Source organism: Scylla paramamosain, chromosome 6 (assembly GCF_035594125.1).
Source record: "Scylla paramamosain isolate STU-SP2022 chromosome 6, ASM3559412v1, whole genome shotgun sequence".
NCBI lineage: Eukaryota > Metazoa > Arthropoda > Malacostraca > Decapoda > Portunidae > Scylla > Scylla paramamosain.
In genome coordinates, this window is record NC_087156.1 from 9,396,642 (window position 1) to 9,422,500 (window position 25,859).

Below are 25,859 nucleotides of genomic sequence, written 5' to 3' on the forward strand. Positions count from 1 at the left end.
TTCCGTTCTTTCACTATTTTTTTTCGTCTTTTTTACTACCACTACTACTACTACCCAGGTGGGGTCCCACACTGTTTCTACTAGTACTACTATATACTCCTACAACTACTACTGGTATCATCACATTTTTCTACATCTATTCCCAGTTTCATTTCACATTCTATTCATTCACTCATTCACTCATTCATTCATTCATGAGTTACGGTTTCGCCCACGTTCATTCCTCAGCTCAATATGTACTCTCGTATATCCACGCCCATTAATTTTGTGTTGTAATTGTTCCCTCTCATCTCTCACCTGTTGTTATTGCCGTCATTCACGCATACTCTCTCTCTCTCTCTCTCTCTCTCTCTCTCTCTCTCTCTCTCTCTCTCTCTCTCTCTCTCTCTCTTTCTCTCATACCTCACCAACACGGCACAAGGGCGCCACAGCAACTCTTTCCTCCTCGTTATCATATTCCACTTTCCCTCTCCTGAAGGTCACACAATTCTATCAAAGCGACGCAAATGTTTACGCTTTTATGAGCCCAGCAAAATTATTTCCCCTTTTTATCTATTTATTCTTTTTACCGTTAACTTATTCTTGAAAGCTCCCCTCGCCTCAAGAGCCACACACACACACACACACACACACAAGCACACAGACATGCATAACCTTCACAAGAATGCTAACCTTGCAAGGAATGTGTTTGAGATGCGGAAAGTTAAGCATGAGGTGATTGAGAGGCGAGTGTGAGGGTTCTGGGAGGATGAAGCACCGAGGAAAAAATATCAATGTGGAAGATGATTTATAAACGAGGACGCAAATATGAATATGTAATTAGATTATCAAATTAGTGTGTCTTTTTATTTTTTTTATATTTTATTACTTCAATATTTTTGTACAGTATACGTATAATTTGTGCATCGAACGCAATTTTCGAATGGAATTAAATACCTGAGATAATATAGAGAAGAGAATTTAAAGACCATACAAAGTGAGGGTTCGCATGAGAAGAAAATAAATAAATAATAACAATGCATGCGATGAAATGCGCAAGAGTATTTGGAGACAAATGCTTCATTTTTTTTAGGACGACAATAGGAAATTTGACTTCGCATATAATAATGGAGCATAAAATAATACGGAGCCCGGCTGCACACGCCACGCCAACTGTCGCACCGCATTGATACCTGCGGCGAGTGACATGTTGCTGTAAATGGCTCTGTGTTTTCAATAAGTGAAGCTTTTATCTGCATTCTCATCAAACTATCCTATTCACGAGAGCTTTTCCACTTTAAGTAATAATATATTTCAGTATTCAATGATTAACTATTGAAAACAGCGGGCATAAGTAAAACATGTTATAAACATTTTATTCTTCACCGTTCAACTCGTCGTAATACCATTTTCTTTTTTTGTTTTGTCAAGTTTTTACAACACATGATAATTGTACAGTTACTGCTGAGACTGATGGTGTCAACCAAGACTGGCTATCCCGTATATGAAGTGAGTTATGACAAATAATTCGCGCATTTTGCGCCCTCCAGCTCGATCTGTAGTGATGAGGCGATAGTTGCAAGAGTTGCCAGGCAGAAACCTTCGATAAACCAAAATAAGCAAAATACAGCAAAAAAAGGTGAGTCTGACGAAGAAATTACATAAAATAAGAAAGATATGCCTTCAAAAGTTACCAACCAAGAAGTCTTCCGAAACTGAAATCGAATTTTTTATATGCGATGGACACCAAAAGGTGCTCCTGGCCAAATCATCGTTGTGCCCTCCAGGGCCAGGCGGGAGCGGTGGGGTGTACAGATGTGCAGTAACAAAAATAGCGCCTCCTCGCTCCGCTAGGGGAATAATCCCTCCAAAGATATTTAATACGTTACTAAATGATAAAGAAAATTATAAATTTTCTTTCATTCGCTGACAAGAAAAATAAAAACGTGATGAAACAAATATTTTCAGAAATCTACAACGACGAGCCTCTAAAAAAAGGGAGACAAATAGTGTGGGCCGGCTCTAGTCATCAAGGCCCACGTCACCTTGACTTTTCAAGGTGACAATCAACACACACACAGACAAATAACACTTCACAGAACAATACAAGCTTTCCTCTCTTTGATTTTCCTTGAATAAAACTGCAACAAAAGTTATGACGCTAAAAAGTTACCTTAGGTTAGGTCACAAATATCATGGTGGTAATGCTTCCCGGGAAATCAGAGTTAAAAATTATATCAATACCAACTGAACAAAGAAAATGTAAATATGTTTTGTCCATAGAAGGAAAGATTTTTATTTAATTTTATTTATTTATTTATTTTATTTTTTTTACGTTGAAATCAAATTAACACTAAATGAAATGTGTTACAGTAATAGTTTCCAAGGACACTTTATCATAACATGCAAAATATTATTAATCTACATAACGGTAAAACACAGTAAAGGATAAATAAACGGATAAATTAAAAGATCTGATATTTGTTACCTAAAAAAGTCCTCAAGTGAATATTCCTGTTATTGTGGAAAGTTTTCCGTGATTGCATCTTTCCTTTCTTCACTCATATATTCGTACATACAAAAGATATATACGAAAAAAAAAAAAAAACGAACGCAAAAATCATAGCTAATTGTTAGATTTCAACTGAATCTCCAAGTAAATATTTATAACAGAAAGATGACACGATTATAGAAAATATATGATTTCGTATCTTCCTTTTCTCTATGCATACAATAAAATAAGCACACGAAGACTGGAATATAAAAATTATAGTTTTGAAAAAGTTTCTCGGTTAATCCTCAAAGGACTTTTTTTCCTGTAAGATGTTGCAATGAACATTATAAACTAAATTTACATTCTTTCTTCTTTCATATATATATATATATATATATATATATATATATATATATATATATATATATATATATATATATATATATATATATATATATATATATACGAGTATACCCTGGGAAGGCACAAAAATGAGAGACAAAAAAACGCTTTAGAAAAAGGTTTAAACTAATCCTTCAATGGATAATACTACTGACACGATACCATGGAAACACATCCTTTCTTTCCTTCATAGATTCGTGGGAAGCTGACAGGAGAAAGGCTGGCAACAGTGACAGGTTTCGGTTGACATGGAAAAAAAAAGTTTAACAGCGAGTTCCAAAACAGAGTGCACATGATGTAATGAAGCAGGTACTCACTTTCCTCCTGCACGTGTTGGCAGTGTTCACCGCGGCACCACCTGCCATCCTTTCCTGAAAATATCAAAACATCCACATAAGAAAGTGATGCAGCTTGACTATTCTAAAAAGAGCTAAAATTTGAGCATCATAAACAGAACCACCAGAAATCCTTTACTGCATGAGTTACAACATACACATGAACAAAAAAGGAAAGAATAAATATTAAAAAAAAAAAAAAAAAACACGAAGTCATAAATAAAACGTGTCAAATTCCTGCAAGCAAAAACACATGGATACATGAAAAACAACACTGAAAACAGAACACACTTGAAACGCTGAGAATATTAAATATGCACAACAGCTGCAACAAAATAAAATGAACAAGCACAATTACATATATAACAAGATCAAATAAGAAAATAAAATAATAATAAGTGAAAAGCTTCCCAACATTCAGCGGTACAAACCTAAAAACAACAGCAAGGATATACTTAGAAAATAATAAGTACCACTTCAGTCTAGCCATAAAAAGTATTCACGGCACAAAACATGAAAGTCCCTTTTGAGTATCTCTGCCAAGGTGGCCTGACTCATCTATTCTTCTTTCTTTATTGTTGCTCAGTAATACAACACATCCACCTTCCTCCGTTTGTGGTTCTGATAACAACAACAACAACAACAACAACAACAACAACAACAACTCTCTGATTACTCCTAGTTAGATACCTGCCTTTTCGTGTGGTTACTACGAGGACACAGGATGTTCCCTATAACGTCGTCTTACACAACAAAACAACAACAACAACAAAGGCTCCACAGACCACAAAGATATCGTAGTTGCTGTTGGTTCTGGATGTCACCGCTTCTTGGTAAGGATCTCAACAAAAGCAAACACCTGTGAGATCCACCCTACTTCATGCTTGTGCTGCTAACTCGTCTGGATGAAGCAATACATTTAGTGTGATACCTTTCACTGGACCTGCCTAGTATAGTTGTGTCTACATATTTTAGCTCCCGCGGTCATCTGAATACAAAAGCCTCACTGCAAAGCCAAGGTAGTGTTTCGCAGGCAGTAATATTCCTATATACGCATTACCAAAGGCATCCTATTTTATTAATCCCGCTGCTTGCCAAACCAGTGCCAGACGCTCTTTTGATAAGGTCCCGCAGGAAGCAGTCTTTCCTACCACGGCAAGACTCACACGATTTACTCATATTTTCCCTGAAACACAGTGATGAAGCTCCAGATGTTAGTGTTTTCTACGATGCCTTTGCTATTTCGGCACTATACATACATAGAGAAAAAAATCAAACTGAGTGGTGGCTCCCGCGGCCCGCCAACCTACGCGGGTATTGTTTCCCTATGCGCTCATAGCAGAACAACCCAACAAGGCAAGTCTTACACCCGAAAGTCTCCCACCCATAAAGCTTCCCATCAGCCCCCCACTGCTCCTAAACCACGAGGTCCTTCTCATCTCACACCTGCCAGGGCAATGACAAGAAAACATGAGGCAGGCTGGAACAAAGAGGAGGATGCATTCAGCCCCGGTCTGCACGATACAACCCTGAGGAGAACGCTGGATGGCAGACACTATACAGCTTATAATCAAGCCCACGCCTACACCTCAGGAGTGGGCAGATGGAACACAAGCCACCTAGTGCAGAAACACCGGTGTTTGAAACGCAGGAAACGTACAGTGATAACTCGCATGGTTACAGAAGGGAAAGATATAAATATGCTAGTGAGAGAGAGAAAAAAAAAAAAAAAAACAAAAAAAAAAACAGGATGTTACAATTGCGGCGAATTCAATCATGTTCAAAGAAATTGTAGATTTGACCACAAACTCTTATGCGGCAGCTGTCAACGTTTAGGTCATAAGAGCCGCTTACGTCAACAGTATAGCGCATAGGATGATGGCGAGGAAGCATCTGCCGTTGTTGAAATATAGGAGTTAAAAAAGGATTCGCTAACTGTCAAACACATTAATGCACAATCACTGTTATCGAATTTGGACGAGGTAAAGTTATTGATAATAGAAATATAGATGTTTTATGTATAAGTGAAACATGACTTCAAGCAAACACCCCAGATGGTTACGTAGAAATTCCTAACTGTGATTGATTTTTAGATGTGACAATGGTCGAGGAGCCGGGACCTGCATGTATGTCCATAGTACCCTCAATCCCTCTGTCATTAACCTAGATGTGCCAAGACCGACAGGCGTGGAGGATGTATGGGTAAAGATACAGTGCAGGAAGTTGCCGGCCATCATCATTGGTTGTGTATATCGACACCCTAAGGCTTTAGCCACATCATTTGACTACATTCAAGATGTTTTTAGGATGGTAGGTCTGCGTGATAAAAGGATCTTTATCCTAGGTGATTCTAATGATGATATGATGACAACGGGTAATAAAATCAGTAAGATAATAAAAAACAAGTTGACACAAATAACAGATAGACCCACAAGAACAACCTCAACATCAGCTACTTTACTAGATCTCGTAATAACTAATAAACCTGATGTCATTCTACCACAAGACGTTGTTCCTCAGGTCACTGTTGATCATGACCTAGTGTCTGTTGTTTTAATGGTTAGAAAACCTAAAAAAACTGCCCATGGTAAAAAGTTTTCGTAATTTGAAGAACTATGATAGACACTTTTTGTTCGCTCCTCCTTGACAATGTTCATAATATGAATAATATATTTTTAACTGACGATGTGAACAAACAAGTATGCATTTATAATGACGTTTTTATTAACCGTCTTGACATGTGTGCCCCTCTTGTAACTAGAGCAGTGAAAGGAAAACCTACACCATGAATAAATGACGATATCCGTGAGGCAATGGAGGACCGTGATAGGTTACAAAGAAACCTTAAAATCGACACAAGTATTTCACAAAAAAAAAAAATAAAAATAAATAAATAAATAATAATAATAAAACTAGGTTGGATCATTACCACGAACGTCTCAAACGCAGTAAAGGGAACACTTTGGCCACATGGAACGTCATTAATGAAATTATCCCTAGTCAGAAAAATAAACACCGTCTATATTTTTTTATAATCTAAGTGATAAAGCCGAAGAGTTCAATAATTTCTTTCCTAGTGTTGGAGAATCCACTTTTAAACGCTCACAGAAGGTAAATCTGTCACACACACACACACACACACACACACACACACACACACACACACACACACACACACACACACACACACACACAAGTTAATTAAAGAAATGCTGTTGTTCTGTCATGTATCCAGTATATTTTGTTTTGTTCTCCACAGGTAACAATTAATGTGGTGCTTTTCCCGTTCCAGTTCTCTGTGACCTCTGGTATTCTTTTAGCCTGTCTTTTTACTCTGACAGGCGATGCTACTGTTACGACGACGACGATGAGAACGAGGACGACGACGATTAGAGGCACCGCACGCACGACGGCAAAAACGACAGTGATGATTTTTGTAAAGTTAAGCACCAGTAGTAGCAGCAGCAGCAGCAGCAGCAGCAGCAGCAGCAGCTATAGCAGCAGCAACAGCAGCAGCAGCAGCAGCAGGAGCAGTAATAGTAGTAGTAGTAGTAGTAGTAGTAGTAGTAGTAGTAGTAGTAGGAGTAGTAGTTGCTCCTTTTGTTGTTGTTGTTGTTGTGGAAGGAAGGAAAAAGCAGCAATACCAACAACAGCAGCAAGATCAGCGACGGCAACAGCAGCACCAGCAGCAGCAGCAGCAGCAGGAGCAGCAGCATATTTAGTGTAATAATCTCCAACAGATAAAACACGCGGTGAGAAGTAACACGAGGCATCCTGGACAAACACCTGTCCACCTCGGCCCTGCAGGAGCTAAGATAGAGAAAATGCATTTATAGTTGTTCAAGTGTCCAGCTTAGGTTACAGAGGCGTAGGTTAAGTCAGCCTGGTTGCATGGTGCACACCAGGATGCATGATATTTTTCAAAGGTTACCCAGAATTGTTGGCTACATGGAAGTGTACATGACATGACCAGTGTCATGAGGAAGAAGAAGTAAGTTGCCATACTGCTTAGTATGAAAAGATATAAATTGTGATTAAAGTATTACAAATTCATGTATTATATTGGTATATTACAGTACACTCAAACGCAACCCGCGCCTCATGTGTTTGAGATGTGGCGTTTTAAGACTAGAGAAAAAAAGTCAAATATTCATGTAATTCTTTTGTAATCAGTTGTCCAAGGCTCAAGTGGACATAAATTTATTAAATTTATTTAATTTAAAGGGTGGATGGATTTAGAAAAGGTGGAAATACTGAAAAAAAATAACATTGAATAAATTATGAGAAAAAAAAAAATACGTAGTAATAAGACAGTCTTCTACAGGAGAAGAAAAAGAAGAAGGAATAGGAGGAATAATACAGCAACATTCTCGCATGCATTGTTGAAGTTGAAGTGTGGATGTCTGAAGCAGCAGCCTTGCCTGGCACTTTCACTCTCTAAACACAGCCCATCACAGGTCGAACTTTGCCTGGCGCCAGCGGAGATTTGACCAGTCGTAGTTTACATATATATGTTTCTTCCTCTGATGGCGGTGACGCTGCTGCTTCTTCCTCTGAGAGCAGTGGTGGTAGTTCTTTTTCTCTGCTTCTTTTTCTTGATTTCTTCCTCTGATGGCGGTAATGCTGCTGCTGCTGCTTCTTCTTCCTCTGATGGCGTTGCTTCCTGTTCTTGTTCTAAGACAGTCAGTTTGATGGTCTGAGTTGGTAGGTGGTAGGGTAGACAGAGTGGAGAAAGTAGGAGGTGCTGCACACTCACCTCCCCTGCTCCCCAGTCATAATTCAAGTCAGGTTGGTGGAAGACTGGGAAGGGTAGGGAGGTGCTGCACACTCACCTCCCCTGCTCCCCAGTCATAATTCAAGTCAGGTTGGTGGAAGACTGGGAAGGGTAGGGAGGTGCTGCACACTCACCTCCCCTGCTCCCCAGTGATAATTCAAGTCAGGTTAGTGGAAGACTGGGAAGGGTAGGGAGGTGCTGCTCCCCAGGTTACATTTGTAACATCTGTCAGGTTGGTTATTTTTGGAGTTGCCAGGGTCAGTCAGTCAAGCCCAGGGAAGTGCTACGCACTCACCTTGCCAAGATCAGAGGGGTGGTGGTGGTGGTAGATTTCGAGCTGGTAGGATGAGTCACATTGGTGGTGGAAGTCAAACTGGGAGACTGGGAAGGGTAGGGAGGTGCTGCACACTCACCTCCCATGCTCCCCACGGTCAGTCAATTTGGTGGTCTGTTGCCAGATTAGAGTAAGATTTGTAAGTCAGTCAGGATGGTTGTTTTTAGAGTTGCCAGGGTCAGTCAGGCTGGTGGTAGGGAAGTGCTACGCACTCACCTACCCTGGACAGGGTAAGATGTAGGGATGTAGGGATCAGAGTCACAGTGTCAGAGAGTTGCTCTTAGAAGTTGCCAGGATGAGTAAGGTCAAACTGGGAGACTGGGAAGTGTAGGGAGGTGCTGCACACTCACCTCACATGCTCCCCAGGGCCAGTCAGTTTGGTGATTACATATCTGTAAATCAGGCAGGTTGTTTGTTTTTTTGAGCAGCCAGGGTCAGTCAGTCAGGGTCAGACAAGGGAAGTGCTACGCACTCACCTTGCCAAGATCAGAGGGGTGGTGGTGGTGGTGGTCTGTACAGTTGGAGTTGCTGTTTGGAATTGGTAGGATGAGTCAGATTGATGGGAGACTGGGAAGGGTAGGGAGGTGCTGCACACTCACCTCCCGTGCTTCCCAGGGTCAGTCAGTATGGTGGGTCTTTAGAGTTGCCAGGATGAGTCACGGGAAGTGCTACGCACTCACCTTGCCAGGATCAGTTGCCAGGGTGGGGAGCACTGGAGTACTGGTGGTGGTCTGTACAGTTGGAGTTGCTAGAATAAGTCAGATTGTTGGTCAAAGTCAAACTGGGAGACTGGGAAGGGTAGGGAGGTGCTGCACACTCACCTCCCGTGCTTCACAGGTGGGGTGGTGGTCTTTGGAGTTGTCAGGATCAGTCAGGTTGGTATTGATTTATTTTTATTATTTATTGTTGATTGCCAGACTCAGTCACTTTTATTGACGGGGGGAGTAGGAGTTTTTTGGTTTTTACTTTATTTATCTTTCTATTAATTTTATTTATTTATTTTATTTTACTTTATTTTCTATTTATTTCAATTTTTTTTTGTGTTAGTCCGTAGACTTGGGGAGAGAAGGGAAGTGCTGTGCACTCACCTCTCTTGCTCTCCCGAGGTTCGAGGTGGTAGGGAGGTTTTTATTTTTATTTTATTCATTTATTTACTTATTTGCTTTATTTATTTTATTTTATTTTATTTTATTTCATTTATTTATTTATTTTTTTACGTGGAAGGTTGGGAGAGAAGGGAACTGCTATGCATTCACCTTAATTTTTATTATTATTATTTTTTTTCCTATCTTTTGCCTGGTAGGTTGGGAGAGAAGGGAAGTGCTATGCACTCACCTTTATGTTTTTTTTTTATTGTTTTTTTTTTATTTATTTTTGTTCCTGTTAGGTGGAGAGAAGGGAAGTGCTATGCACTTATCTTTATTTTTATTTTTTTTATTTTATTATTTTGCTATGCACTTATCTTTATTTTTATTTTTTTTATTTTATTATTTTTTGCCTGGTAGTCCGTAGACTTGCCAGGGTTAGGTAGGGGAGAGAAGGGAAGCGCTGTGCACTCACCTCCCTTGCTCTCCCGGGGGCGGTAAGGCGGTGCCTTCCTCCCCTGGGGAGGGGTAGGGAGGTGCTGCGCACTCACCTCCCCTCCTCCCCGTGGGCAGCTCCATCACCGTACCTGTGTGTTTGAGGCACACATGGTGATGGAGGGATGCTCTTTGAAGGTTTTTGTGAGTTCCGAGAGGGGGGTTCGAACCTACGCGCCCCTCACTTCCCTCACGCCAAACTCCAAGTGCATCACTCTACCCACTGGGCCACGAGGGCCCTTTTTCTTTTTTTTAAAGTTGGTCTATTTCCCCATCTTCCCCATCTTTTTTGTAAAGTTGCTCTATTTCCCCATCTAATGTTCACGCCAGTATGTATTAAAGAATTATCATGTGAATTATTTTCATCACGTTATTTATTTATTGCATTTTCTATGGGATATGACCGCTGGCATCCCACACACACTGGGTTCCCAAGACTGTCACTACGCCATGAAACCCCAACGGTAAACAAGATATATTTGAACACATGATTTCCCCTCCAGTGTTCATGCAGCACCAAAAGTTCAGTAACAAAAACTGCTGCTGATTCTAAAGTGAGCGTTCATTCCCACAGTGATAATTAGATAATTGTTGACTTGTGGGAGTATGTCGTGGAGTGCAAATAGCAGTAGGTGAGATCAGAGAACTTTACAGAGGCGGGCATTCCTTGTGTCTGGAGTCGCCTCCTGGAACCCTCCCCTGTGCTGCACCATCACCAACAACAATAACAACAACACAACATTACACCTGTCCATCCTGCAGCACGAGAATGACTCAGCCCAGAGAACCACGGATTGCTTTATTCGTAATTCACGTCCACTCTCAACATAGACATCAATCAAATTATGTCATTGAAAAAGCTGGTGAAGCACTCACTTCTTCACACAGGCTTTACTACCTATCAGCAGGATGAAAGCTTCCGACTGGGAGGAAGGGCGGCGTCGGGAGGGATTAAGGGAGAGAGGGTAGGGGGAGCAGCGGAGGCTGCAAGTGTGTTTATGCTTCATAGGTATAAAAAAAGAATACTGTATGAAAAAGAAGAAAGACCTGTGTCCCTCCCACCCCTGCTCCCCGCGTGAGGCAATACGCAGTGAAGTGGTACTGTTGTTGTTATTATCATTATTATTATTATTATTATTATTATTATTATTATTATTATTATTATTATTATATATTATTATACATTATTTATTATCATTATCATTATTACTATTATTATTACCATCATAATTATTATTATTACCGTCATCACCGTCACCAGCACCATCATTGTAGTGTAGCGGGTTTGTGTCCTTTTATTTCCGTGTCGTATCTTGTAAGTTGTAAGTTTTGATAGTTCAGTATTTGTAACGATGGAGACCTTGTTTTTTTATTCTTTATGCACTGCACGGTGTCATTGGCATTTACATCTATATTTTCTACATTTTTTTTTTTCTGTTACTTATGTACTGAATCTATTTGTTTTGCAGAAAAAAAAGTCCAAACAGTAACAGACCAAGGGGTTCTTATAAGTTTGTTTGGGTAACTATTGTACTCTATTAGTGGTAGACAAAGGATAACACAGAAGAAGGGTCCTTCCATCCCCCACCCCCTATCCCTCCAGGCAAGGCTCACCTGAGAAAGGAAATGGTACCATGTTGTATAGAAATAAAAAACAACATGGAATGTGAGAGGAAACTAAGAAAGAGAGGAGGACTACTTCTACCACATACAATCTACATGCCAGCACGGACAGTACGGAGTGAACGTGTTCGTTATTCAGACATGAACAATGACAACCGGGAATTAGTGTCTACATACTTGTCAAGACAGGTTTTCAATGAGTGTACAGTACCTGAGTTAACGACGCTTGATGGAACACAATTCCACATATTTATGACACGATTGAAGTAAAATGTTTGGCTTCATTTGTTTGAAATCGCTTACCTATTATTTGCTATTGTTTCTTGTAACATTAGACATGTTGAGTCTTAGGAAGAATTCGGGTGTCATATTTGTGAAACCCTTAAAAGTTTAGTAAAGCAATATCAGATCCCCTCTTAGCCTGCGTTTGGATAGGGAGAATAGATCTCGTTCTTTAAGACGTTCCTTGTAGGGTTAATTGCGAAGCTTTCAAGTAATTTTCGTTACTCTACTTCGTATTGTCTTTTTTTCTGATTTCTCAATATTCCTTCTGTAGTAGGATGACAAAAACTGTACATTGTATTCAAGATGAATACGTACAAGTGAGTTGTACAAGGCCAGATTTTTTATTTATTTATTTTTTTCAGATTTGAAGGTGAAAGATCTTAATGAAAACTATTAATTTATTGGCAATTTCAATGACATCGGTGCAGTGTTTGCTTGGTTTAAGATCTGCTGTCACTAAAACTCCCAGATCTTGCTCAGGATCCAAACTATTGATGGGGGATTACTTTTTATAATTTTCCAGCAGATTGCTATTTCCTATATTTAATACGTGGCATTTATCAAAATCAAAGTTATAAGCCACGTTTCACACCATTCAATGAGAGTGTATACATCATTTTGCAAAATTTGACGTTGGTTTGGTGTCAGTCTTGTTAGCAATTTTAGTATCTGTCAATTTTGACAGTTTACTTCTGATTCCTTCGTCTATGTCATTGATATATATTATGAAGAGGATCGGTCCTAAGATTGAACACTGAGGAACGCCACTATTTATATCAATCTAATTTGAAGAATTAGCGTTTGTGGTGACCCCCATACCACAATATATATTGTACTATCAAAAAAAAAAAGACGAAAGAAAACAAAATAAGGAAAAAGAAAGAAGTGAAGATAAAATAAGTCAGAAGAAAGAGGAAATGGAATGTTTATAGTGATTGATGTGTTGCTGATATCATGTGTGTTTTTCTCACTGAACATTAATGGCGCCGACTGAATATTTGTTGTGTTTGTGCATGTGATATTGTCTGTGTTTTGCACGATGATTGCGTTGATCAGTGAATATGTTGAAAAGATATAAGGTAACATCTAATAACTTTGAATGATTTAAAGATGAATGCGAGTGAGAAATTTTGAGTTTTAAGAAATGTAAATAATTAGTAGTTATTAATTAAAATATGAAAATGTTTGTGAGTTTTACTGTAGCATTTATAAACCAATTCCTTGCAATATCCCAGAACACGACACGTTAATTCAGTATGTCTGTCTGTATATCTGTCTGTCTCTCTGTCTGTCTGTCTATTTACCTAATCTATTTTCTACTTACTGAACTGTTTATCTACCCATCTATTTATTTTTATATCTAATTAAATACTTATTCATTTATTCATCTATCTATCAATCTATCTATCCATCCATCTGTCCATCTATATATCTATTTATCAGCCAGTCGATCTATTTAACCATTTACCCATCCAGCCATCTATCTATAACTCTACCTGTTCAACCAGATACCTATTCATTAATCAATTCGTCAGACCAACAACACATTTCTCTATCTGCGCCTGAACATACTCACCGATCCATCTCCCCGTTCACCGCCACTGTACCGAGATAATGCACCCTCAATACACTCCTATACTCGGCGGCGGCTATTTCGACATGTTCCACTAAGCATCCCTGCAGTTCCTCCCACAGCTCCCTGCTTATATAAGGGGAGACCAGGCCCTGCTAATACTACGGGACGGGAGGAGGAGGGGGATGAAGAGGAGGTGCGTCTGTTGCAAGCATTATGTCTGCAAAAGGAAGGATGGAACGTAAGGGAGAGAGGATGAAGGATAGTGGAGCGAGGGAAGAGAAGAAAGGAGCTCGTGAAAATGGGAGAAGTTGAGAGTGAGATGTGGTGGTGGTGGTGGTGGTGGTGGTGAGGGACAGGAGATTAATTAGAAATGATTAGTGGTGGCGGGGGTGAGGTATGGGACAGAATCATGGTGGAGTGGAGTGTAAGCTGTGGTGATGGTGACGGTGATGGTGATGTTGTGGTGACGAGGATGAGCTTGTGCGTGAATGATTACTGATTAGTGATGACAGGTTAATAGAGCGTCAGTTTATATTAACAGCCACTGGACATGATACATTACGGACAGCTGGTGTGCAGTGGAGGGAGCGTGTTATTATCATAGTCTCCAGATCACTTATTAGAGTCTAGAATAGATCATAAGGCTAACAATTTGGTTACAGTTTACAATACCACTTAATTTCCGCATGGTAAAGAGTGGATGGAAAAGAGAGTTAAATCAGGTTGGTTCATTTAGTTAGGAAGGTGTCTTGATACTCGTCTCTTATAGCAACTCAAGTCATACGGAGGTGAGTAAACATATATGGTCAGTTCAAGTCATATCAATTTTGGGAAGTCAGATAAAAATCAGGGAGAATTACGGATATTAACTGTGAAAGGGATCAAAGAGTGAAGAGGCCAGTCAACTCTCGCACTATTAAAGAGAAAACAAGGGCTGAAAGTAAGTGAAAAGCCTAGTTGTATCAGAGCGTGTGTTTCATGAGCAGGGCTGAACTGTAGCGTTTGGATTGCTTTGTATTCATGGTGAGGGGAATCACACCAGGGGCGGGATGTGATACGTTAATAGGAGTGTTTGTATGCATAATAAAGTGACACAATAATGGATATGGAACGTGCCACATTGATTGCTTTGCATTCATTTTAAAGGGAAATCATGCCACCAATAAAATGTAACACGTTATTTGGAATTTTTATCCATAAAAAAACAGTAGTAAGGCAGTTCAAGCAAGCACTAAGTGGTAGTCAGATGACACTTGATCATAAAAGTAAATGAATACCTAACTCAACGCACAGAAAAAGAAAAAAAAAATTACTGAAATTTTAAAGAACACATGCTTCTCTCTGACGAGCATCACTCGCAAGACCTGCATTACATTCAGTCCCGAAGAGTTCTCAAGAGTCCTTTTAAATTACATAAAACAATCACACTAGAGAAATGGTTCTCAACTGGTGATACTGGTGATGTAGTCTGCAGTTCGGTGTTGATTAGTTGTATTATTTGTCCAATCTCTTTTACAGGTATGGGCATGTAATTTGATTTGTGGTCATTTATTATGGAGTGTGGTGTACTATGTCAGTGTGTGCAGTTGACGACAAAAGATGGTATATTACAGACCAAACCAAAATTGAAAGGGTCCACATTTTCCTTTTGTTTTTGTTAGTGGCCCGTGGCCTGAAAGGAGTTGAAAACCACTGCACTAGAGGGTAATAACGGCATTAGCAAAAGCGTCCACTTCAAACACCCCTTTGTCTCTGCCTTTGGGCGCAAAAATTACCTCAGAATGTTACGTCACAATGAATAAGACCAGTGAAAAAGCTTTCTTTCTCTTAAATTTAAATACCGTCTTTTCGGAAATATTGATTTTTTTTTCTTAATTTTGTGCAATAAGAAAAAAAAAAAACGTGCAATTTTCAGAAGTTGAAAAAAATCTACAATTCACCTTAAGGAGGAAGGAACAGAAAAAATTGTGAACTCTACCACCACCACCACCACCACCACCACCACCACCTCCTCCTCCTCCTCTCCTCCTCCTTTTTTTTTTTTTTTATATATATAGGAATAATAATAGAATCTCATTTCATTCTTTCCAATCAAAATGCAGCCAGTTTTCCCACACTGCACGATGGTTTTCCCACGCCAGCACAAGCACAAGGACGTGTCAGTTTGGCAGAAGTCATACACTGCTCTAGCTTACTTTACTAAATGGTAGTTAATCTAAATTAATTCCAAAGCGATATGTAAAGACCTGTGGGAGTGTTTCTGTTTTGGTTATCCATTGTAATCACATGTAATCCTCATTTTCTTCGTCCGCATTCTCCTGTTATTGATCAACTTTGTGATTTTAAGTACTAGAGGTCAAAGTTGCAGGGGATAACCTGTGTATGCAGACCCTAAAGGGAAGGTACACAGACCCAGTGACCGAAGCTGTGGCCTGATTGACTGCCGCCTCCCTGGAAAGCGCAACGCAAGGATGCTGCACCACCCCTCAACAACCAAACTGTGCCTTCACCTGCGCTACGCACACACCACATCACACAACTATCATGCATTTACACTCTCCCTCACAAACAAAAGTAGACAGACCACAACTCTTTCCCTCACTATTCTCTCAAGTTCTATGTGGTTTTTCTATACCACGTGGTATCAATTCCTGTATCTTGTCAGCTTCTGCTGGAGGGATTGGTGGGGAGGAACCTTCTGTACTATCCTGTATCTCCCAATAATAGTTAATGTAGAATAATTATCCAAACAGCCTCGTCAATACCTCAAGGTTTGGTATTCCGTTGTATTCCTTTGTATTCCTCTGGATTGAGAGAGAGAGAGAGAGAGAGAGAGAGAGAGAGAGAGAGAGAGAGAGAGAGAGAGAGAGAGAGAGAGAGAGAGAGAGAGAGAGAGAGAGAGAGAGAGAGAGAGAGAGAAAGCGTTCTAGGTCAGAGAGCCACATCAGTCCCCTTCCCCCCACCCCCCCCCACCCCAGCAACACACTTTAAGCAACCATTCTGTAGACGCATCACGGGATCATTTTTAAGAGCAATACTGGATGACCATTAGGGGAGCCACACTCCACGGCCACACGCGGGTCTGTCAGGGGGAAGGGGGCGGGCAAGAGGGGCAGGCGGACCATACCAGCGTGTAGGGTCAAAACATATCACGGCAAAAAGGAGATAGAGGAAGTGAGGCTATGTTTTAATCCTATGCATTATTAAAGACAAAAAAAAAAAAAAGGTCTATATGAATGAAAATATGGAAAAGAACTTAGATTTTTTTCCTTTCTACAGACAAATTAAAAGGAGACGGAGGAGGTGAGGCTAAAGTTTACCCCTATTTATTGTTAAAAAAAAAAAAAAAAAAAAAAAAAAAAAAAAAATATATATATATATATATATATATATATATATATATATATATATATATATATATATATATATATATATATATATATATATATATATATATATATATATATATTTTTTTTTTTTTTTTTTTTTTTTTTGTGGAACACACTTGTCAAGTTAAGTGAACATAAAGTGGAAATGCTGAAGATAAACAAAATAATGGAGGAACACTGAACCTTTCACGAGAATGGAACTGTTGATATTACTGGGATTTTTATTTATTTTTTCAAGTGTACATCATTATCCCAGACTACATCACCACAACTACATCATTCCGTCACAGCGTAAAGGGAGAGACTATAGTGGTGATGATGTCACTGTATTTATGCTCTACAAGCTGCATCACTTTAACAAACTTTAGGCGCTGTATCATTACAAACACAACTCATCACCCACAGCAGAGTACCACACTAACATCCGACATTACCTCACCCTCCTGAGCCAATAACCTGCAGGGAGTGCCACAGCCCCGCCAGGCTACATAGAATACAAGCAATCACCCTGAGAGCGCACCCCGTCACGTGGCTCACTCTAATAGAAGCTTACAGTGTAGGGAAGCTGCCTCTGAGCGTCACATAATCCTGCACGCCATCCAGACCACGCTACGCTACGCCTCCTCCTCCTCCTCCTCCTCCTCCTCCTCCTCCTACGCTTCCTCTTCCTCCTCCTCCTCCTACTCCTCCTCCTCCTTGTCCCCGCCCGACCACTTGCCTTCCTCTTTTACATACAAACTGCACGCCCCACGCGGCGCATGCAAACACTAGCCCGTCGCCGTACATTTGGCCGTTTGCTCTGCTCTCGACACCCACACCCATGCACGTCACTGAGAGAGAGAGAGAGAGAGAGAGAGAGAGAGAGAGAGAGAGAGAGAGAGAGAGAGAGAGAGAGAGAGAGAGAGAGAGAGAGAAATATTCAAGGCGAAAAGTAAATTCTTTCATACAAATGCACCACATTAAGCGCCTCCAGCGTAAGGCTGTATAATCATTAGGCAGGAAGCGCGGCAGGAAACACGTGAAGTCTATGGAGAAGGCAGGGCGTGTTTCACTTGGTGGTTTTGCCTCTCACTTTTTAATATACGTTTTTTTTTTTTCCTTGCGTGGATTGACAAGGTGTGGAAATAATAGTAAGAAAATATAAATAATAGAAAAACTGAATTGGTGTCACTCCAGCTGATAATCCTGCTCTTTACAACAACAACAACAACAAAAACACCAAAAACAACAACTACTACTACTACTACTACTACTACTACTACTACTACTACTACTTCTGTTAATAACATTCCCCTATTACATCTCAGGAAAGCTTTATTTTTCTCCAATCCTTTATGCTTCTTAAAAACATGGAACTGTATTTTGGAAATAAAAATTAAAATAGCCGAACAAAAAATCAATTAGATGCAAAAGATATTGGACGGCTCAACTTGAAACACTTCAGTAAACAATGCAATACATCTTGAATTTAGAGTCAGTATAAAATGGTATTCTAACATTTGCATATAGCCACTACTTATACTCACACTCTCATATCTTCTTAGCGAATGGCAAACAGAGGAACAAAAAAATATCTTTTCAGTTGCCGCTTCCATACATACAGACAAAAAAAAAGAGAAGAAAAAAAGTCAATAACAAAAAATCTAAATATGTTTCAGGAAGTGCCTCAATGCTCTTAAAACAACTAGTCACAGGAAGGAGAAAAAACAGAAACAGGCAGAGAATTCCAGAGTTTACCAATGAAGGGGATGAAAGAATGAAGATATTCCTTAACTTCTGGACTACTGAAAGGGAACGGAATATAGGTGAAAGTCTTGTCAGCGTGGGGAAGGAGAGACGCATGCTGATGGCAAATTCAGAAGAGCAGTAACCATAGAAATAACAACACAAGACAGACTTCCCCCATTTTTTTCCATCTTCATATACTTGTGTGCATTTTTTGTAGCATATCAGTGTATTTGCTATGGTAAGCTCAGTAGGTATGAAATGTTCTCTAGGGTATGCATTAATTCATCCATTTATTTATCTATTTATTTATTCACTTATTTATTATCTATTTATTTCATATTCTACTTTTTATTACCACATCGTATTGAGAGGCACTTTTGTGACTCACTGTTTCCTTTACATTGAGAAATTACTTGTTTATTACAGTACAGCATAAAGCAAGTGTCTGCAGTGAGTCAGACACTTTGTCAAGCAGCCTTACCTTACATGCACATGGAATAACATAGGCAAGCATGACAGCCGTCACTTAAATGTAAACCTAAAAATGGAAGGACGTACACTACGCTACAAAAACAGCTCCGTCCCCGTCACTCACCGGTAAATTGTGAGTGTGTCAGGAGGAGCAGCAAAAAGCCAGTCCTCGTCGTCTGGCCGCGAGGAAGGAAAAAGGTCCCGCCGCTGCTGCATCCGACAAGACAAACACAAAATCAGACGACTGTGTTAAACCCTCAAGACAAAAAGAAAAAAAAGTGTCTGAGTCTGATGGTGTCAACCAAGACTGGCTATTCCGTATATGAAGTGAGTTATGGCAAATAATTCGCACATTTTGCGCCCTCCAGCTCGATCTGTAGTGATGAGGCGATAGTTGCAAGAGTTGCGAGGCAGAAACCTTCGCCTACATGTCGATAAATCGAAATATGCAAAATACAGCAAAAAAGGTGAGTCTGACGAAGAAATTACATAAAATAAGAAAGATACGCCTTCAAAAGTTAACAACCAAGAAGTGTTTCCGAAACTGAAATCGAAACTTTTATATGCGATGGACACCAAAAGGTGCTCCTGGCCAAATCATCGTTGTACCCTCCAGGGCCAGGCGGGAGCGGTGGGGTGTACAAGAATAGTGTGCGGTGCGGTAACAAAAATAGAACCACCTTGCTCTGCTAGGGGAATAATCCCTCCAAAGATATTCAATACGTTACGAAATGATAAAAAAAAAAAATCATAAATTTTCTTTCATTCGCTGACAAGGAAAATGAAAAAAGTGATGAAACTAATATTTTCAGAAATCTACAACGACGAGCCTCTAAAAAAAGGGAGACAAATAGTGTGGGCCGGCTCTAGTCATCAAGGCCCACGTCACCTTGACTTTTCAAGGTGACAATCAACACACACAGAGACAAGTAACAACACTTCACAGAACAATACAAGCTTTCCTCTCTTTGATTTTACTTGAATAAAGCTGCAACAAAGGTTATGACGCTAAAAAGTTATCTTTGATTAGGTCACAAATATCAAGGTGGTAAGGCTTCCCGGGAAATCAGAGTTAAAAATAATATCAATACCAATGGGAAATTTTCGGAGCTAAATCGCTAGATGTCGTTGCTGCTCATCTAACTGTAGGAAAGACAGCTAGAATATTGTTGTAGTAAATCCCAGGTGCGTAAAGATGCATAGAACATTGATCATCGTGACACTATTGAAATGACGTATCGACTTTTCAATATCTGGTATGGATAATATTGAGAGAATGTGGTCAAATTATTATTTATTTTTTTTTTGTGATTATCGAGTAAACTGCTAACATTTTCTAAATAAAGCATATTACAAGTATAAAAACTATTGATTTGGATGATGAAAAAAAGTAAAAAAAAATCACACTGTACTATATAGTATGACACAACCTACTCAGTAACATCGTGATATATGGCTCTAGTTTTTTTTTTTTCTTTTTCTGGGTATTTTAGCATCACTCACGAAGCGAGCGACAAGGCAAAGTAATCGAGAACCAAAACAAACATCTCTCAGGCGATCCTGCTGCTGCTGTAGTGTCCAGCTGCCGTAATCCATTGCTTAGGGCGTAGTGGAGATGGGCACCGCAGCAACATTCAACTTCTTGTCCGACAACGTGTTTCTTAAGTTCAACCAGCGCGGCCGAGTCAGGTGTTTGCTTTGGTTAGAGATACAGCATTACTATCGCCAGGACACTCGAGTTGCCATTTTTTTTATTAAAATTGCCGTTTCCATAAACTAGGAAGGAGATCTATGTAATTTGGACTTTTGACTGTCACAGACATGTTGCCTTTATGTTTACTGTCGTCTAGATTAAGACGTTTCCTATCAAGAGTGTATTCATTTGGAAATCTTAAGATGACCAAATAAATCTAAATGCCGATTCACTAGAAAATCAACTTATATACATTTGTTCATGAAAAGAGTTTCATGAAAGTATTTTATATAAGCCCATTGCATCTTCATGTAAATTAATCACCTCTACATCAAATGCATGTTTGTTACTTTTCATGGACAAAAGTACTTGTACAATTATTTGTTCTTTGTTTATTTTGTAAAAGGATTCTTTTGTCAATAAACAACTAACTAACTAACTAAATAGAATAGCACTGTAGGTATATCTGATATTGCTTGTATGTGAGAGAAGAGTTTGTGTCTGTGCTGCCACCTGGTGACAACCACTAGTTCTGAAACTCCCCATTGACAAAGAAAATGTAAATATGTTTTCTCCATAAAAGAAAATATTTTTATTTTATTTTATTTTTATTTTATCTATTTATTTTTTATTTTTTATTTTTTTACGTGGAAATCAAATTCACACTAAATGAAATGTGTTACAGTAATAGTTTCCAAGGACACTTTATCATAACATGCAAAATATTAATCTACATAACGGTAAAACACACTAAAGGATAAATAAACGGATAAATTAGAAAATCTGATATTTGTTACCTAAAAAGTCCTCAAATTAATATTCCTGTTATTGTGGAATGTTTTTTTGTAATTGCATCTTTCCTTTCTTCACTCACATATTCGTACATACAAAAGATATATACGAAAAAAAATATGAACGCAAAAATGATAGCTAATTGTTAGGTTTCAACTGAATCTCCAAGTAAATATTTATAACAAAAAGAAAATATATGATTTCGTATCCTTCTTTTCTCTATGCATACACTAAAATAAGCACACGAAGACTGAAATACAAAAATTATAGTTTTGAAAAAGATTCGGTTAATCCTCAAAGGACTTTTTCCCTGTAAGATGTTACAATGAACATTATAGACTAAATTTACATTCTTTCTTCTTTCATATATATACCCTGGGAAGACAGAAAAATGGGAGACAAAAACAACGCTTTGGAAAAAGGTTCCAACTAATCCTTCAATGGATAATACTACTGACACGATACCATGGAAGCACATCCTTTCTTTCCTTCATAGATTCGTGGGAAGCAGACAGGAGAAAGGCAGGCAACAGTGACAGGTTTCGGTTGACAAGGAAAAATAAAGTTTAACAGCGAGTTCCAAAACAGAGTGAACATGATGTAATGAAGCAGGTACTCACTTTCCTCCTGCACGTGTTGGCAGTGTTCACCGCGGCACCACCTGCCATCCTTTCCTGAAAATATCAAAACATCCACATAAGAAAGTGATGCAGCTTGACTATTCTAAAAAGAGCTAAAAATGAAGCATCATGAACAGAACCACCACAAATCCTTTACTGCATGAGTTACAACATACACATGAACAAAAAAGGAAAGAATAAATACTAGAGAAATGTCATAAATAAAACGTGTCAAATTCCTCCAAGCAAAAACACATGGATACATGAAAAACAACACTGAAAACAGAACACACTTGAAACGCTGAGAATGTTAAATATGCACAACAGTTGCAACAAAATAAAACGAACAAGCACAATTACATATATAACAAGATCAAATAAGAAAATAAAAAGAAGCAAAAATATTAAATGCAAAGCTTCCCAACATTCAGCGGTACAAACCTAAAAACAACAGCAAGGATATACTTAGAAAATAATAAGTACCACTTCAGTCTAACCATAAAAAGTATTCACGGCACAAAACATGAAAGTCGCTTTTGAGTATCTCTGCCAAGGTGGCCTGACTCATCTATTCTTCTTTCTTTATTGTTGCTCAGTAATACAACACATCCACCTTCCTCCATTTGTGGTTCTGATAACAACAACAACAACAACAACAACAACAACTCTCTGACCACTCCTAGTAAGATACCTGCCTTTTCGTGTGGTTACTGCGAGGACACAGGATGTTCCCTATAACCTCTTACACAACAAAACAACAACAACAACAAAGGCTCCACAGACCACACAGATATCGTAGTTGCTGTTGGTTCTGGATGTCACCGCTTCTTGGTAAGGATCTCAACAAAAGCAAACACCTGTGAGATCGACCCTACTTCATGCTTGTGCTGCTAACTCGTCTGGATGAAGCAATACATTTAGTGTGATACCTTTCACAGGACCTGCCTAGTATAGTTGTGTCTACATATTCCAGTTCATGCGGTCATCTGAATACAAAAGCCTCACTGCAAAGCCAAGGTAGTGTTTCGCTGGCAATAATATTCCTATATACGCATTACCAAACGCATCCTATTTTTTTTTTTTTTTTGTCCCGTCACTTACCAAACCAGTGTCAGACGCTCTTTCGATAAGGTCCCGCAGAAGGTCGTCTTTCCTACCACGGCAAGACTCACACGATTTACTCATATTTTCCCTGAAACATAATGTAATGAAGCTCCAGATGTTAGGCTGGAGATGACCAGCTAATAAACAAATATATAAATAAATATCCTCATTAAAAGCTTTAACGATATTGTACGATATTGGATATTGGATAACGATATTGGATATTGTACAGTAGCTACCAAATTATCTTTATTTTAAAGAGCTCTGCATTCTGACACAATGGACGATAATATTTGACACGTTTGGTGATAACGCCAGTGACAATTGGTAGCCCTGCACACTAAGGATGGTTGCCGTATATTACATATGACCTAACAAATAGAGAGCCATCTTAGCATCACGTCAAGCCATGCATACCAACCTTACCGACACTTGATCAGGCAGCGGGTTTCGTATTGTTCATTATGCCACAGTTCGCGCCACACTTTAAAGATAGTTTTCGGAGATAGTGTACAATCATTGGCTGAAAAGTTCTTTATACAGTCATACAGATCAGTTACTTTCAACTTGGGTCCACTTAGACTAATATGTATGAGACTACACTTTTATTTGAAATATTTAGATGCACGGTTCTACTTTATGCTTCTGTTTATCCTACTTAGTATTAAAACAAGAGTGGGATTTTATTAAGTTTATAAAGGAACGTTACTGAATGCTGTTGACGAGACAACGATGAGACAAATTCTTATTTCAGTTCTACATCACCAGTGTTTACGGCTTCACTCCAGAACAGGACTCCCTAACCTCCTCTCATCCCAAGCAAAGCCTCTTACGAGTAAATCGTTTCGTTATTGTCAATCTATTATCTGTTCTTTATATTCAAGAGAAAATATGGAAACAGTTGAATCTACTTTTCTATATCATGTCTTCTGGGTTGTGACTGATTTCTTTCTAGCGTCTGCAGCTTAAGAGTGTCAATGAAGAATAATGATGCTATTTCACTGAACTTAAAGCTTTCACTGTAAGGAATCTCTCTCTCTCTCTCTCTCTCTCTCTCTCTCTCTCTCTCTCTCTCTCTCTCTCTCTCTCTCTCTCTCTCTCTCTCTCTCTCAAACCATATCACGCTCTCAAGTAGAATTCACCTTCTCTCTTTTACCCATCTTTACTATATTTCAGTAAGTAAGGCTATTTTCTAAGAAGTAACATCCTAACAATCCTCCTTCAGCTTGAGCAGCAACACTAATTTTATTGCAAACCTTCCAGTTCGACTTCGCTTAGATTACCTTACTTAAGGTTTCCAGTCAAGAGATACCCTGCCATGCCTCGCCTCACCCTCCCTAACACTCCGCCAAGACAATGATTCCCTTGGTACCATCGCCGCGTGTACCAGGATGAGAGAAAAGCCGACAGTCCACTGCTAAGCCATGCGCGGATTAGCGCCGTTAGCATCAGTCCGAGAACACAAGCAATTCAACTGACCTTGGAAAACCTTGAGCTGAAGCCAGGAGGGAAAGTAAAGTGTGTCTAGAATATGAAGGTGGTAGTTAAGTGAGACTGAAGAGGAGGAGCACAAGTCATGTTGCGATTGACGGATGAAGGCAATCTAGGGAGAGTGTCGCACAGAGGAGGCGGGACGCAAGGCGCCTTCAGGCCAGTCACTGCTGGTGTCCCTCGCCTCCCCTTCCTGCCTCGCTGCGAGGTGAAGGGGCCACTACCACCGCTGCCTCAACACTTACACTACCTTTGCGTCTCAACACTGAAATGCTTCAATGAATGGGAATGAACGGGAAAGTAATGGTCACTTAGAATTGCTTAGAACAAGTACATGTTACTAAGTGTTTTAAATCAATCTGTCTGTCTGCGTCTGTCTGTTTATCTCTGCCTCACATCTTCACTATAATGTTCTGTAAGAAAGAGCATCCCAATCTCTGTTGCTTTGTTGCAGCACATCTATTTGTATTAATGTTGTGTGTGTGTGTGTGTGTGTGTGTGTGTGTGTGTGTGTGTGTGTGTGTGTGTGTGTGTGTGTGTGTGTGTGTGTGTGTGTGTGTGTGTGTGTGTGTGTGTGTGTGTGTGTGTGTGTCTGGTGTAACATTACGAGTGGAACAATATTTACGAGTATGGGTCAGTGGGTCTGTCTTCTGGTATATTTAGTAGTTTTAGGAAATCAATGACAACTACGTATTGTGCCTGAAAAATGGCATACCGTAAATACGAGGCAATGAGAGAAAAAATATAGTTAGGTCACTATGTATGCATTTTCTTCGCTTACAGTAATTGTTATCACTAAAGAATATACGAGTAACGGAAGAGGCATACGTTTATATTATGCAAACATTATGCTGTATTAATATCCCACTGACTAATTCAGTTGGACTTTTGGTTAAGTACTCGGTGCAGGGCACGGTAAAATATTTATTAAAATGCTTTACAAAAAAATTGTGCAAATATATTCTTTAGAATGAAATATACCAGTTTCTGCCGCTATTTAAAACTACTTTGTCCATGTCTGTGTCTGCCCGCACATCCATCTGTCCCTCTGTCTATTTGTCTGTTTCTCTGTCTGCTTGCTTGCCTTCTATTTTTGCCTGCCTGCCTGTCTGCCTGCTTCTTTGCCTGCCTATCCTCTTCAAGTTAGGCTGACTATTTCCCTGTCACCCTGTCTGTCTGCCTGCTTTCT

The 25,859-nt window shown here is 39.3% G+C and overlaps 1 protein-coding gene across 2 annotated transcripts in view; it reads right to left on the bottom strand.

The window, feature by feature from the left end:
* Nucleotides 1–25,859, bottom strand: part of LOC135101291 (jmjC domain-containing protein 8-like) — a 194,238-nt gene that overhangs the window by 71,513 nt on the left and 96,866 nt on the right. Inside the window, exons 1-2 of one of the 2 annotated variants that reach the window (XM_064005004.1) lie at nucleotides 22,076–22,091; nucleotides 3,193–3,246 (exon numbers count right to left, since the gene is read on the bottom strand). The gene's annotated coding sequence lies outside the window, so the exon portion shown is untranslated. Of the gene's footprint in view, nucleotides 1–3,192; nucleotides 3,247–22,075; nucleotides 22,092–25,859 lie in introns of those variants that run through there. The other variant, XM_064005001.1, reaches the window with a different exon arrangement.